This window comes from Lactuca serriola, chromosome 1, assembly GCF_051521515.1.
Source record: "Lactuca serriola cultivar US96UC23 chromosome 1, Lser_US96UC23_V15, whole genome shotgun sequence".
NCBI classification, from domain to species: Eukaryota; Viridiplantae; Streptophyta; class Magnoliopsida; order Asterales; family Asteraceae; genus Lactuca; species Lactuca serriola.
In genome coordinates this window covers 206,638,108-206,650,129 of record NC_136408.1, presented here as the reverse complement: position 1 = coordinate 206,650,129, position 12,022 = coordinate 206,638,108, and the positions used below count along the sequence as shown (strand labels likewise).

The following is a 12,022-nucleotide window of genomic DNA, read 5'->3' as shown; positions in this document are numbered from 1 at the left end:
TTTGTACGCGGGGCGTGGGATCCACGTGACGGATCAGCTCCGTTCCAAAAATACGAAAACCATCAACCATAAACCGGAAGGCACACGAGCATAGAAACAGCCAGAAAGAAAGGAAAAAAACCAAAAAACAGCATGTAAAATGTAAAAAAAAATGCAAACGGACAACGAAAAAGAAGGTGCAACACGAGCACTTCCCAAGGGGTCACCCATCCTTGTACTACTCTCGCCCAAGCATGCTTAACTGCGATGTTCTGATGGGATTCGGTGCATTAGTGCTGGTATGATCGCACACGAAATAGTATCTATGTTTATTGCTTTTATGTGTTACAAAATGCAGAACCTTCTTTGTTTTGGTACGCGGGGCGTGGGACCCATGTGACCGATCGACTCAGTTCCAAAAATACGAAAACCATGAACCATGAACCGGAGGGCACCCGAGCATAGAAATAGCAAGAAAGAAAGGAAAAAAAACAAAAACACGCACGTAAAATGTAAAAAAAAAAAACGCAAACGGACAAACTAAAAAGGGGGGTGCAACACGAGGACTTCCCAGGGGGTCACCAATCCTAGTACTACTCTCGCCCAAGCACGCTTAATTGCGGAGTTCTGATGGGATCCGGTGCATTAGTGCTGGTATGATAGCACACGAAATAGTATCCCTGTTTATTGTTTTTATATGTTACAAGACGCAGAACCTACTTTGTTTTGGTATGCGGGGCGTGGGACCCAAGTGACCGATCGGCTCCGTTCCAAAAATACGAAAACCATGAACCATGAACCGGAGGGAACCCGAGCATAGAAATAGCAAGAAAGAAAGGAAAAAAAACCTAAAAACCGCACGTAAAATGGAAAAAAAAAACGCAAACGGACAACGAAAAAGGGGGCGCAACACGAGGACTTCCCAGGGGGTCACCCATCCTAGTACTAATCTCGCCCAAGCACGCTTAACTGCGGAGTTCTGATAGGATCCGGTGCATTAGTGCTGTTATGATCACACCCAAAATAATATCCACGTTTATTGCTTTTATGTGTTACAAGACGCATAATCTCCTTTGTTTTTGTACGCGGGGCGTGGGATCCACGTGACGGATCAGCTCCGTTCCAAAAATACGAAAACCATCAACCATAAACCGGAAGGCACACGAGCATAGAAACAGCCAGAAAGAAAGGAAAAAAACCAAAAAACAGCATGTAAAATGTAAAAAAAAATGCAAACGGACAACGAAAAAGAAGGTGCAACACGAGCACTTCCCAAGGGGTCACCCATCCTTGTACTACTCTCGCCCAAGCATGCTTAACTGCGATGTTCTGATGGGATTCGGTGCATTAGTGCTGGTATGATCGCACACGAAATAGTATCTATGTTTATTGCTTTTATGTGTTACAAAATGCAGAACCTTCTTTGTTTTGGTACGCGGGGCGTGGGACCCATGTGACCGATCGACTCAGTTCCAAAAATACGAAAACCATGAACCATGAACCGGAGGGCACCCGAGCATAGAAATAGCAAGAAAGAAAGGAAAAAAAACAAAAACCCGCACGTAAAATGTAAAAAAAAAAAAACGCAAACGGACAAACTAAAAAGGGGGGTGCAACACGAGGACTTCCCAGGGGGTCACCAATCCTAATACTACTCTCGCCCAAGCACGCTTAATTGCGGAGTTCTGATGGGATCCGGTGCATTAGTGCTGGTATGATAGCACACGAAATAGTATCCCTGTTTATTGTTTTTATATGTTACAAGACGCAGAACCTACTTTGTTTTGGTATGCGGGGCGTGGGACCCATGTGACCGATCGGCTCCGTTCCAAAAATACGAAAACCATGAACCATGAACCGGAGGGCACCCGAGCATAGAAATAGCAAGAATGAAAGGATAAAAAACCAAAAAACCGCACGTAAAATGTAAAAAAAAAATGCAAACGGACAACGAAAAAGATGGTGCAACACGAGCACATCCCAGGGGGTCACCCATCCTTGTACTACTCTCGCCCAAGCACACTTAACTGCAGAGTTCTGATGGGATTCGGTGCATTAGTGCTGGTATGATAGCACACGAAACACTATCCATGTTTATTGTTTTTATGTGTTACAAGACGCAGAACCTACTTTGTTTTGGTATGCGGGGCGTGGGACCCAAGTGACCGATCGGCTCCGTTCCAAAAATACGAAAACCATGAACCATGAACCGGAGGGAACCCGAGCATAGAAATAGCAAGAAAGAAAGGAAAAAAAAACCTAAAAACCGCACGTAAAATGTAAAAAAAAAACGCAAACGGACAAACTAAAAAGGGGTGCAACACGAGGACTTCCCAGGGGGTCACCAATCCTAGTACTACTCTCGCCCAAGCACGCTTAACTGCGGAGTTCTGATGGGATCCGGTGCATTAGTGCTGGTATGATCGCACCCGAAATACAATCCATGTTTATTGCTTTTATGTGTTACCAGACGCAGAACCTCCTTTATTTTGGTACGCGGGGCGTGGGATCCACGTGACCGATCGGCTCCGTTCCAAAAATACGAAAACCATCAACCATAAACCGGAAGGCACACGAGCATAGAAACAGCCAGAAAGAAAGGAAAAAAACCAAAAAACAGCATGTAAAATGTAAAAAAAAAAATGCAAACGGACAACGAAAAAGAAGGTGCAACACGAGCACTTCCCAAGGGGTCACCCATCCTTGTACTACTCTCGCCCAAGCATGCTTAACTGCGGAGTTCTGATGGGATTCGGTGCATTAGTGCTGGTATGATCGCACACGAAATACTATCCATGTTTATTGCATTTATGTGTTACAAGACGCAAAACATCCTTTGTTTTGGTACGCTGGGCGTGGGACCCACGTGACCGATCGGCTCCGTTACAAAAATACAAAAACCATCAACCATAAACCAGAGGGCACCCGAGCATAGAAATAGCAAGAAAGAAAGGGAAAAAAAACAAAAAACCGCACGTAAAATGTAAAAAAAAAAAAAAAAAAAAAAAAAACGCAAACGGACAAACTAAAAAGGGGGGTGCAACACGAGGACTTCCCAGGGGGTCACCAATCCTAGTACTACTCTCGCCCAAGCACGCTTAACTGCGGAATTCTGATGGGATCCGGTGCATTAGTGCTGGTATGATCGCACCCGAAATACTATCCATGTTCATTGCTTTTATGTGTTACCAGACGCAGAACTTCCTTTGTTTTGGTACGCGGGGCGTGGGACCTACGTGACTGATCGGCTCAGTTCCAAAAATACGAAAACCATCAACCATCAACCGGAGGGCACCCGAGCATAGAAATAGCAAGAAAGAAAGGAAAACAAACCAAAAAACCGCATGTAAAATGTAAAAAAAAAACGCAAACGGACAACGAAAAAGGGGGGTGCAAAACGAGGACTTCCCAAGGGGTCACCCATCCTAGTACTACTCTCGTACAAGCATGCTTAACTGCGGAGTTCTGATGGGTTCCGGTGCATTAGTGTTGTTATGATCACACCCAAAATAATATCCATGTTTATTGCTTTTATGTGTTACAAGATGCAGAATCTCCTTTGTTTTTATACGCGGGGCGTGGGATCCACGTGACCGATCGGCTCCGTTCCAAAAATACGAAAACCATCAATGATAAACCGGAAGGCACCCGAGCATAGAAATAGCCAGAAAGAAAGGAAAAAAACCAAAAAACCGCACGTAAAATGTTAAAAAAAAATGCAAACGGACATCGAAAAAGAGGGTGCAACACGAGCACTTCCAAGGGGATCACCCATCCTTGTACTACTCTCGCCCAAGCTCGCTTAACTGCGATGTTCTGATGGGATTCGGTGCATTAGTGCTGGTATGATCGCACACGAAATAGTATCTATGTTTATTGCGTTTATGTGTTACAAAATGCAGAACCTTCTTTGTTTTGGTACGCGGGGCGTGGGACCCATGTGACCGATCGACTCAGTGCCAAAAATACGAAAACCATGAACCATGAACCGGAGGGCACCCGAGCATAGAAATAGCAAGAAAGAAAGGAAAAAAAACAAAAACCCGCACGTAAAATGTAAAAAAAAACGCAAACGGACAAACTAAAAAGGGGGGTGCAACACGAGGACTTCCCAGGGGGTCACCAATCCTAGTACTACTCTCGCCCAAGCAAGCTTAATTGCGGAGTTCTGATGGGATCCGGTGCATTAGCGCTGGTATGATAGCACACGAAATAGTATCCCTGTTTATTGTTTTTATTTGTTACAAGACGCAGAACCTACTTTGTTTTGGTATGCGTAGCGTGGGACCCATGTGACCGATCGGCTCCGTTCCAAAAATACGAAAACCATTAACCATGAACCGGAGGGCACCCGAGCATAGAAATAGCAAGAAAGAAAGGATAAAAAACCAAAAAACCGCACGTAAAATGTAAAAAAAAAATGCAAACGGACAACGAAAAAGATGGTGCAACACGAGCACATCCCAGGGGGTCACCCATCCTTGTACTACTCTCGCCCAAGCACACTTAACTGCGGAGTTCTGATGGGATTCGGTGCATTAGTGCTGGTATGATAGCACAAGAAACACTATCCATGTTTATTGCTTTTATGTGTTACAAGACGCAGAGCCTACTTTGTTTTGGTACGCGGGGCGTGGGACCCAAGTGACCGATCGGCTCCGTTCCAAAAATACGAAAACCATGAACCATGAACCGGAGGGAACCCGAGCATAGAAATAGCAAGAAAGAAAGGAAAAAAAACCTAAAAACCGCACGTAAAATGGAAAAAAAAAAACGCAAACGGACAACGAAAAAGGGGGCGCAACACGAGGACTTCCCAGGGGGTCACCCATCCTAGTACTAATATCGCCCAAGCACGCTTAACTGCGGAGTTCTGATAGGATCCGGTGCATTAGTGCTGTTATGATCACACCCAAAATAATATCCACGTTTATTGCTTTTATGTGTTACAAGACGCATAATCTCCTTTGTTTTTGTACGCGGGGCGTGGGATCCACGTGACGGATCAGCTCCGTTCCAAAAATACGAAAACCATCAACCATAAACCGGAAGGCACACGAGCATAGAAACAGCCAGAAAGAAAGGAAAAAAACCAAAAAACAGCATGTAAAATGTAAAAAAAAAATGCAAACGGACAACGAAAAAGAAGGTGCAACACGAGCACTTCCCAAGGGGTCACCCATCCTTGTACTACTCTAGCCCAAGCATGCTTAACTGCGGAGTTCTGATGGGATTCGGTGCATTAGTGCTGGTATGATCGCACACGAAATACTATCCATGTTTATTGCATTTATGTGTTACAAGACGCAAAACATCCTTTGTTTTGGTACGCTGGGCGTGGGACCCACGTGACCGATCGGCTCCGTTACAAAAATACAAAAACCATCAACCATAAACCAGAGGGCACCCGAGCATAGAAATAGCAAGAAAGAAAGGGAAAAAAAACAAAAAACCGCACGTAAAATGTAAAAAAAAAAAAAAAAAAAAAAAAAAAAAAACGCAAACGGACAAACTAAAAAGGGGGGTGCAACACGAGGACTTCCCAGGGGGTCACCAATCCTAGTACTACTCTCGCCCAAGCACGCTTAACTGCGGAATTCTGATGGGATCCGGTGCATTAGTGCTGGTATGATCGCACCCGAAATACTATCCATGTTCATTGCTTTTATGTGTTACCAGACGCAGAACTTCCTTTGTTTTGGTACGCGGGGCGTGGGACCTACGTGACTGATCGGCTCAGTTCCAAAAATACGAAAACCATCAACCATCAACCGGAGGGCACCCGAGCATAGAAATAGCAAGAAAGAAAGGAAAACAAACCAAAAAACCGCATGTAAAATGTAAAAAAAAAACGCAAACGGACAACGAAAAAGGGGGGTGCAAAACGAGGACTTCCCAAGGGGTCACCCATCCTAGTACTACTCTCGTACAAGCACGCTTAACTGCGGAGTTCTGATGGGTTCCGGTGCATTAGTGTTGTTATGATCACACCCAAAATAATATCCATGTTTATTGCTTTTATGTGTTACAAGATGCAGAATCTCCTTTGTTTTTATACGCGGGGCGTGGGATCCACGTGACCGATCGGCTCCGTTCCAAAAATACGAAAACCATCAACGATAAACCGGAAGGCACCCGAGCATAGAAATAGCCAGAAAGAAAGGAAAAAAACCAAAAAACCGCACGTAAAATGTTAAAAAAAAAATGCAAACGGACATCGAAAAAGAGGGTGCAACACGAGCACTTCCAAGGGGATCACCCATCCTTGTACTACTCTCGCCCAAGCTCGCTTAACTGCGATGTTCTGATGGGATTCGGTGCATTAGTGCTGGTATGATCGCACACGAAATAGTATCTATGTTTATTGCGTTTATGTGTTACAAAATGCAGAACCTTCTTTGTTTTGGTACGCGGGGCGTGGGACCCATGTGACCGATCGACTCAGTGCCAAAAATACGAAAACCATGAACCATGAACCGGAGGGCACCCGAGCATAGAAATAGCAAGAAAGAAAGGAAAAAAAACAAAAACCCGCACGTAAAATGTAAAAAAAAACGCAAACGGACAAACTAAAAAGGGGGGTGCAACACGAGGACTTCCCAGGGGGTCACCAATCCTAGTACTACTCTCGCCCAAGCAAGCTTAATTGCGGAGTTCTGATGGGATCCGGTGCATTAGCGCTGGATAGCACACGAAATAGTATCCCTGTTTATTGTTTTTATGTGTTACAAGACGCAGAACCTACTTTGTTTTGGTATGCGGAGCGTGGGACCCATGTGACCGATCGGCTCCGTTCCAAAAATACGAAAACCATTAACCATGAACCGGAGGGCACCCGAGCATAGAAATAGCAAGAAAGAAAGGATAAAAAACCAAAAAACCGCACGTAAAATGTAAAAAAAAATGCAAACGGACAACGAAAAAGATGGTGCAACACGAGCACATCCCAGGGGGTCACCCATCCTTGTACTACTCTCGCCCAAGCACACTTAACTGCGGAGTTCTGATGGGATTCGGTGCATTAGTGCTGGTATGATAGCACAAGAAACACTATCCATGTTTATTGCTTTTATGTGTTACAAGACGCAGAGCCTACTTTGTTTTGGTACGCGGGGCGTGGGACCCAAGTGACCGATCGGCTCCGTTCCAAAAATACGAAAACCATGAACCATGAACCGGAGGGAACCCGAGCATAGAAATAGCAAGAAAGAAAGGAAAAAAAAACCTAAAAACCGCACGTAAAATGGAAAAAAAAAAACGCAAACGGACAACGAAAAAGGGGGCGCAACACGAGGACTTCCCAGGGGGTCACCCATCCTAGTACTAATATCGCCCAAGCACGCTTAACTGCGGAGTTCTGATAGGATCCGGTGCATTAGTGCTGTTATGATCACACCCAAAATAATATCCACGTTTATTGCTTTTATGTGTTACAAGACGCATAATCTCCTTTGTTTTTGTACGCGGGGCGTGGGATCCACGTGACGGATCAGCTCCGTTCCAAAAATACGAAAACCATCAACCATAAACCGGAAGGCACACGAGCATAGAAACAGCCAGAAAGAAAGGAAAAAAACCAAAAAACAGCATGTAAAATGTAAAAAAAAAATGCAAACGGACAACGAAAAAGAAGGTGCAACACGAGCACTTCCCAAGGGGTCACCCATCCTTGTACTACTCTAGCCCAAGCATGCTTAACTGCGGAGTTCTGATGGGATTCGGTGCATTAGTGCTGGTATGATCGCACACGAAATACTATCCATGTTTATTGCATTTATGTGTTACAAGACGCAAAACATCCTTTGTTTTGGTACGCTGGGCGTGGGACCCACGTGACCGATCGGCTCCGTTACAAAAATACAAAAACCATCAACCATAAACCAGAGGGCACCCGAGCATAGAAATAGCAAGAAAGAAAGGGAAAAAAAACAAAAAACCGCACGTAAAATGTAAAAAAAAAAAAAAAAAAAAAAAAAAAAAACGCAAACGGACAAACTAAAAAGGGGGGTGCAACACGAGGACTTCCCAGGGGGTCACCAATCCTAGTACTACTCTCGCCCAAGCACGCTTAACTGCGGAATTCTGATGGGATCCGGTGCATTAGTGCTGGTATGATCGCACCCGAAATACTATCCATGTTCATTGCTTTTATGTGTTACCAGACGCAGAACTTCCTTTGTTTTGGTACGCGGGGCGTGGGACCTACGTGACTGATCGGCTCAGTTCCAAAAATACGAAAACCATCAACCATCAACCGGAGGGCACCCGAGCATAGAAATAGCAAGAAAGAAAGGAAAACAAACCAAAAAACCGCATGTAAAATGTAAAAAAAAAACGCAAACGGACAACGAAAAAGGGGGGTGCAAAACGAGGACTTCCCAAGGGGTCACCCATCCTAGTACTACTCTCGTACAAGCACGCTTAACTGCGGAGTTCTGATGGGTTCCGGTGCATTAGTGTTGTTATGATCACACCCAAAATAATATCCATGTTTATTGCTTTTATGTGTTACAAGATGCAGAATCTCCTTTGTTTTTATACGCGGGGCGTGGGATCCACGTGACCGATCGGCTCCGTTCCAAAAATACGAAAACCATCAACGATAAACCGGAAGGCACCCGAGCATAGAAATAGCCAGAAAGAAAGGAAAAAAACCAAAAAACCGCACGTAAAATGTTAAAAAAAAATGCAAACGGACATCGAAAAAGAGGGTGCAACACGAGCACTTCCAAGGGGATCACCCATCCTTGTACTACTCTCGCCCAAGCTCGCTTAACTGCGATGTTCTGATGGGATTCGGTGCATTAGTGCTGGTATGATCGCACACGAAATAGTATCTATGTTTATTGCGTTTATGTGTTACAAAATGCAGAACCTTCTTTGTTTTGGTACGCGGGGCGTGGGACCCATGTGACCGATCGACTCAGTGCCAAAAATACGAAAACCATGAACCATGAACCGGAGGGCACCCGAGCATAGAAATAGCAAGAAAGAAAGGAAAAAAAACAAAAACCCGCACGTAAAATGTAAAAAAAAACGCAAACGGACAAACTAAAAAGGGGGGTGCAACACGAGGACTTCCCAGGGGGTCACCAATCCTAGTACTACTCTCGCCCAAGCAAGCTTAATTGCGGAGTTCTGATGGGATCCGGTGCATTAGCGCTGGTATGATAGCACACGAAATAGTATCCCTGTTTATTGTTTTTATGTGTTACAAGACGCAGAACCTACTTTGTTTTGGTATGCGGAGCGTGGGACCCATGTGACCGATCGGCTCCGTTCCAAAAATACGAAAACCATTAACCATGAACCGGAGGGCACCCGAGCATAGAAATAGCAAGAAAGAAAGGATAAAAAACCAAAAAACCGCACGTAAAATGTAAAAAAAAATGCAAACGGACAACGAAAAAGATGGTGCAACACGAGCACATCCCAGGGGGTCACCCATCCTTGTACTACTCTCGCCCAAGCACACTTAACTGCGGAGTTCTGATGGGATTCGGTGCATTAGTGCTGGTATGATAGCACAAGAAACACTATCCATGTTTATTGCTTTTATGTGTTACAAGACGCAGAGCCTACTTTGTTTTGGTACGCGGGGCGTGGGACCCAAGTGACCGATCGGCTCCGTTCCAAAAATACGAAAACCATGAACCATGAACCGGAGGGAACCCGAGCATAGAAATAGCAAGAAAGAAAGGAAAAAAAAACCTAAAAACCGCACGTAAAATGGAAAAAAAAAAACGCAAACGGACAACGAAAAAGGGGGCGCAACACGAGGACTTCCCAGGGGGTCACCCATCCTAGTACTAATATCGCCCAAGCACGCTTAACTGCGGAGTTCTGATAGGATCCGGTGCATTAGTGCTGTTATGATCACACCCAAAATAATATCCACGTTTATTGCTTTTATGTGTTACAAGACGCATAATCTCCTTTGTTTTTGTACGCGGGGCGTGGGATCCACGTGACGGATCAGCTCCGTTCCAAAAATACGAAAACCATCAACCATAAACCGGAAGGCACACGAGCATAGAAACAGCCAGAAAGAAAGGAAAAAAACCAAAAAACAGCATGTAAAATGTAAAAAAAAAATGCAAACGGACAACGAAAAAGAAGGTGCAACACGAGCACTTCCCAAGGGGTCACCCATCCTTGTACTACTCTAGCCCAAGCATGCTTAACTGCGGAGTTCTGATGGGATTCGGTGCATTAGTGCTGGTATGATCGCACACGAAATACTATCCATGTTTATTGCATTTATGTGTTACAAGACGCAAAACATCCTTTGTTTTGGTACGCTGGGCGTGGGACCCACGTGACCGATCGGCTCCGTTACAAAAATACAAAAACCATCAACCATAAACCAGAGGGCACCCGAGCATAGAAATAGCAAGAAAGAAAGGGAAAAAAAAAACAAAAAACCGCACGTAAAATGTAAAAAAAAAAAAAAAAAAAAAAAAACGCAAACGGACAAACTAAAAAGGGGGGTGTAACACGAGGACTTCCCAGGGGGTCACCAATCCTAGTACTACTCTCGCCCAAGCACGCTTACTGCGGAATTCTGATGGGATCCGGTGCATTAGTGCTGGTATTATCGCACCCGAAATACTATCCATGTTCATTGCTTTTATGTGTTACCAGACGCAGAACTTCCTTTGTTTTGGTACGCGGGGCGGGGGACCTATGTGACTGATCGGCTCAGTTCCAAAAATACGAAAACCATCATTCATGAACCGGAGGGCACCCGAGCATAGAAATAGCAACAAAGAAAGGAAAACAAACCAAAAAACCGCATATAAAATGTAAAAAAAAAACGCAAACGGACAACGAAAAAGGGGGGTGCAAAACGAGGACTTCCCAAGGGGTCACCCATCCTAGTACTACTCTCGTACAAGCACGCTTAACTGCGGAGTTCTGATGGGTTCCGGTGCATTAGTGTTGTTATGATCACACCCAAAATAATATCCATGTTTATTGCTTTTATGTGTTACAAGATGCAGAATCTCCTTTGTTTTTATACGCGGGGCGTGGGATCCACGTGACCGATCGGCTCCGTTCCAAAAATACGAAAACCATCAACGATAAACCGGAAGGCACCCGAGCATAGAAATAGCCAGAAAGAAAGGAAAAAAAAACCAAAAAACCGCACGTAAAATGTTAAAAAAAAATGCAAACGGACATCGAAAAAGAGGGTGCAACACGAGCACTTCCAAGGGGGTCACCCATCCTTGTACTACTCTCGCCCAAGCTCGCTTAACTGCGATGTTCTGATGGGATTCGGTGCATTAGTGCTGGTATGATCGCACACGAAATAGTATCTATGTTTATTGCTTTTATGTGTTACAAAATGCAGAACCTTCTTTGTTTTGGTACGCGGGGCGTGGGACCCATGTGACCGATCGACTCAGTTCCAAAAATACGAAAACCATGAACCATGAACCGGAGGGCACCCGAGCATAGAAATAGCAAGAAAGAAAGGAAAAAAAACAAAAACCCGCACGTAAAATGTAAAAAAAAAAAACGCAAACGGACAAACTAAAAAGGGGGGTGCAACACGAGGACTTCCCAGGGGGTCACCAATCCTAGTACTACTCTCGCCCAAGCACGCTTAATTGCGGAGTTCTGATGGGATCCGGTGCATTAGCGCTGGTATGATAGCACACGAAATAGTATCCCTGTTTATTGTTTTTATGTGTTACAAGACGCAGAACCTACTTTGTTTTGGTATGCGGGGTGTGGGACCCATGTGACCGATCGGCTCCGTTCCAAAAATACGAAAACCATGAACCATGAACCGGAGGGCACCCGAGCATAGAAATAGCAAGAAAGAAAGGATAAAAAACCAAAAAACCGCACGTAAAATGTAAAAAAAAAAAATGCAAACGGACAACGAAAAAGATGGTGCAACACGAGCACATCCCAGGGGGTCACCCATCCTTGTACTACTCTCGCCCAAGCACACTTAACTGCGGAGTTCTGATGGGATTCAGTGCATTAGTGCTGGTATGATAGCACAAGAAACACTATCCATGTTTATTGC

The 12,022-nt window shown here is 44.5% G+C and overlaps 32 non-coding genes and 2 pseudogenes across 32 annotated transcripts; all 34 read right to left on the bottom strand.

Annotated features, from left to right (window-relative positions):
- Nucleotides 1-173: 173 nt before the first annotated feature.
- Nucleotides 174-292, bottom strand: LOC145079006 (5S ribosomal RNA). Its single transcript, XR_013694535.1, has one exon. It is a non-coding gene; the product is annotated as a 5S ribosomal RNA (ribosomal RNA).
- Nucleotides 293-528: 236 nt separating this feature from the next.
- Nucleotides 529-647, bottom strand: LOC145074901 (5S ribosomal RNA). The gene has a single exon (XR_013692166.1). It is a non-coding gene; the product is annotated as a 5S ribosomal RNA (ribosomal RNA).
- A 233-nt stretch (nt 648-880) lies between these two features.
- Nucleotides 881-999, bottom strand: LOC145073364 (5S ribosomal RNA). Its single transcript, XR_013691331.1, has one exon. It is a non-coding gene; the product is annotated as a 5S ribosomal RNA (ribosomal RNA).
- Nucleotides 1,000-1,230: 231 nt separating this feature from the next.
- LOC145079005 (5S ribosomal RNA) lies at nt 1,231-1,349 on the bottom strand. The gene has a single exon (XR_013694534.1). It is a non-coding gene; the product is annotated as a 5S ribosomal RNA (ribosomal RNA).
- A 237-nt stretch (nt 1,350-1,586) lies between these two features.
- LOC145077847 (5S ribosomal RNA) lies at nt 1,587-1,705 on the bottom strand. The gene has a single exon (XR_013693457.1). It is a non-coding gene; the product is annotated as a 5S ribosomal RNA (ribosomal RNA).
- Nucleotides 1,706-1,938: 233 nt separating this feature from the next.
- On the bottom strand, nt 1,939-2,057 carry LOC145080018 (5S ribosomal RNA; annotated as a pseudogene).
- Nucleotides 2,058-2,291: 234 nt separating this feature from the next.
- LOC145084890 (5S ribosomal RNA) lies at nt 2,292-2,410 on the bottom strand. Its single transcript, XR_013699314.1, has one exon. It is a non-coding gene; the product is annotated as a 5S ribosomal RNA (ribosomal RNA).
- A 233-nt stretch (nt 2,411-2,643) lies between these two features.
- On the bottom strand, nt 2,644-2,762 carry LOC145078654 (5S ribosomal RNA). Its single transcript, XR_013694192.1, has one exon. It is a non-coding gene; the product is annotated as a 5S ribosomal RNA (ribosomal RNA).
- A 251-nt stretch (nt 2,763-3,013) lies between these two features.
- Nucleotides 3,014-3,132, bottom strand: LOC145085383 (5S ribosomal RNA). Its single transcript, XR_013699783.1, has one exon. It is a non-coding gene; the product is annotated as a 5S ribosomal RNA (ribosomal RNA).
- A 234-nt stretch (nt 3,133-3,366) lies between these two features.
- Nucleotides 3,367-3,485, bottom strand: LOC145078707 (5S ribosomal RNA). The gene has a single exon (XR_013694241.1). It is a non-coding gene; the product is annotated as a 5S ribosomal RNA (ribosomal RNA).
- A 232-nt stretch (nt 3,486-3,717) lies between these two features.
- Nucleotides 3,718-3,836, bottom strand: LOC145079408 (5S ribosomal RNA). The gene has a single exon (XR_013694923.1). It is a non-coding gene; the product is annotated as a 5S ribosomal RNA (ribosomal RNA).
- Nucleotides 3,837-4,069: 233 nt separating this feature from the next.
- On the bottom strand, nt 4,070-4,188 carry LOC145078920 (5S ribosomal RNA). The gene has a single exon (XR_013694450.1). It is a non-coding gene; the product is annotated as a 5S ribosomal RNA (ribosomal RNA).
- A 233-nt stretch (nt 4,189-4,421) lies between these two features.
- On the bottom strand, nt 4,422-4,540 carry LOC145079215 (5S ribosomal RNA). The gene has a single exon (XR_013694734.1). It is a non-coding gene; the product is annotated as a 5S ribosomal RNA (ribosomal RNA).
- Nucleotides 4,541-4,774: 234 nt separating this feature from the next.
- Nucleotides 4,775-4,893, bottom strand: LOC145078090 (5S ribosomal RNA). The gene has a single exon (XR_013693690.1). It is a non-coding gene; the product is annotated as a 5S ribosomal RNA (ribosomal RNA).
- Nucleotides 4,894-5,125: 232 nt separating this feature from the next.
- LOC145079238 (5S ribosomal RNA) lies at nt 5,126-5,244 on the bottom strand. Its single transcript, XR_013694757.1, has one exon. It is a non-coding gene; the product is annotated as a 5S ribosomal RNA (ribosomal RNA).
- A 256-nt stretch (nt 5,245-5,500) lies between these two features.
- On the bottom strand, nt 5,501-5,619 carry LOC145085382 (5S ribosomal RNA). The gene has a single exon (XR_013699782.1). It is a non-coding gene; the product is annotated as a 5S ribosomal RNA (ribosomal RNA).
- Nucleotides 5,620-5,853: 234 nt separating this feature from the next.
- On the bottom strand, nt 5,854-5,972 carry LOC145076145 (5S ribosomal RNA). Its single transcript, XR_013692609.1, has one exon. It is a non-coding gene; the product is annotated as a 5S ribosomal RNA (ribosomal RNA).
- A 233-nt stretch (nt 5,973-6,205) lies between these two features.
- LOC145079407 (5S ribosomal RNA) lies at nt 6,206-6,324 on the bottom strand. The gene has a single exon (XR_013694922.1). It is a non-coding gene; the product is annotated as a 5S ribosomal RNA (ribosomal RNA).
- Nucleotides 6,325-6,557: 233 nt separating this feature from the next.
- On the bottom strand, nt 6,558-6,672 carry LOC145080345 (5S ribosomal RNA; annotated as a pseudogene).
- A 232-nt stretch (nt 6,673-6,904) lies between these two features.
- Nucleotides 6,905-7,023, bottom strand: LOC145079214 (5S ribosomal RNA). The gene has a single exon (XR_013694733.1). It is a non-coding gene; the product is annotated as a 5S ribosomal RNA (ribosomal RNA).
- Nucleotides 7,024-7,258: 235 nt separating this feature from the next.
- Nucleotides 7,259-7,377, bottom strand: LOC145078079 (5S ribosomal RNA). Its single transcript, XR_013693679.1, has one exon. It is a non-coding gene; the product is annotated as a 5S ribosomal RNA (ribosomal RNA).
- Nucleotides 7,378-7,609: 232 nt separating this feature from the next.
- LOC145079237 (5S ribosomal RNA) lies at nt 7,610-7,728 on the bottom strand. Its single transcript, XR_013694756.1, has one exon. It is a non-coding gene; the product is annotated as a 5S ribosomal RNA (ribosomal RNA).
- A 255-nt stretch (nt 7,729-7,983) lies between these two features.
- On the bottom strand, nt 7,984-8,102 carry LOC145085381 (5S ribosomal RNA). Its single transcript, XR_013699781.1, has one exon. It is a non-coding gene; the product is annotated as a 5S ribosomal RNA (ribosomal RNA).
- A 234-nt stretch (nt 8,103-8,336) lies between these two features.
- LOC145076140 (5S ribosomal RNA) lies at nt 8,337-8,455 on the bottom strand. Its single transcript, XR_013692605.1, has one exon. It is a non-coding gene; the product is annotated as a 5S ribosomal RNA (ribosomal RNA).
- A 232-nt stretch (nt 8,456-8,687) lies between these two features.
- On the bottom strand, nt 8,688-8,806 carry LOC145079405 (5S ribosomal RNA). The gene has a single exon (XR_013694921.1). It is a non-coding gene; the product is annotated as a 5S ribosomal RNA (ribosomal RNA).
- A 233-nt stretch (nt 8,807-9,039) lies between these two features.
- LOC145078918 (5S ribosomal RNA) lies at nt 9,040-9,158 on the bottom strand. The gene has a single exon (XR_013694445.1). It is a non-coding gene; the product is annotated as a 5S ribosomal RNA (ribosomal RNA).
- A 232-nt stretch (nt 9,159-9,390) lies between these two features.
- LOC145079212 (5S ribosomal RNA) lies at nt 9,391-9,509 on the bottom strand. Its single transcript, XR_013694731.1, has one exon. It is a non-coding gene; the product is annotated as a 5S ribosomal RNA (ribosomal RNA).
- A 235-nt stretch (nt 9,510-9,744) lies between these two features.
- LOC145078068 (5S ribosomal RNA) lies at nt 9,745-9,863 on the bottom strand. Its single transcript, XR_013693669.1, has one exon. It is a non-coding gene; the product is annotated as a 5S ribosomal RNA (ribosomal RNA).
- Nucleotides 9,864-10,095: 232 nt separating this feature from the next.
- On the bottom strand, nt 10,096-10,214 carry LOC145079235 (5S ribosomal RNA). Its single transcript, XR_013694753.1, has one exon. It is a non-coding gene; the product is annotated as a 5S ribosomal RNA (ribosomal RNA).
- A 252-nt stretch (nt 10,215-10,466) lies between these two features.
- On the bottom strand, nt 10,467-10,584 carry LOC145079184 (5S ribosomal RNA). Its single transcript, XR_013694705.1, has one exon. It is a non-coding gene; the product is annotated as a 5S ribosomal RNA (ribosomal RNA).
- Nucleotides 10,585-10,818: 234 nt separating this feature from the next.
- On the bottom strand, nt 10,819-10,937 carry LOC145076135 (5S ribosomal RNA). The gene has a single exon (XR_013692604.1). It is a non-coding gene; the product is annotated as a 5S ribosomal RNA (ribosomal RNA).
- A 234-nt stretch (nt 10,938-11,171) lies between these two features.
- Nucleotides 11,172-11,290, bottom strand: LOC145079048 (5S ribosomal RNA). Its single transcript, XR_013694576.1, has one exon. It is a non-coding gene; the product is annotated as a 5S ribosomal RNA (ribosomal RNA).
- A 236-nt stretch (nt 11,291-11,526) lies between these two features.
- On the bottom strand, nt 11,527-11,645 carry LOC145076619 (5S ribosomal RNA). The gene has a single exon (XR_013692728.1). It is a non-coding gene; the product is annotated as a 5S ribosomal RNA (ribosomal RNA).
- Nucleotides 11,646-11,880: 235 nt separating this feature from the next.
- Nucleotides 11,881-11,999, bottom strand: LOC145079444 (5S ribosomal RNA). Its single transcript, XR_013694958.1, has one exon. It is a non-coding gene; the product is annotated as a 5S ribosomal RNA (ribosomal RNA).
- Nucleotides 12,000-12,022: the final 23 nt, after the last annotated feature.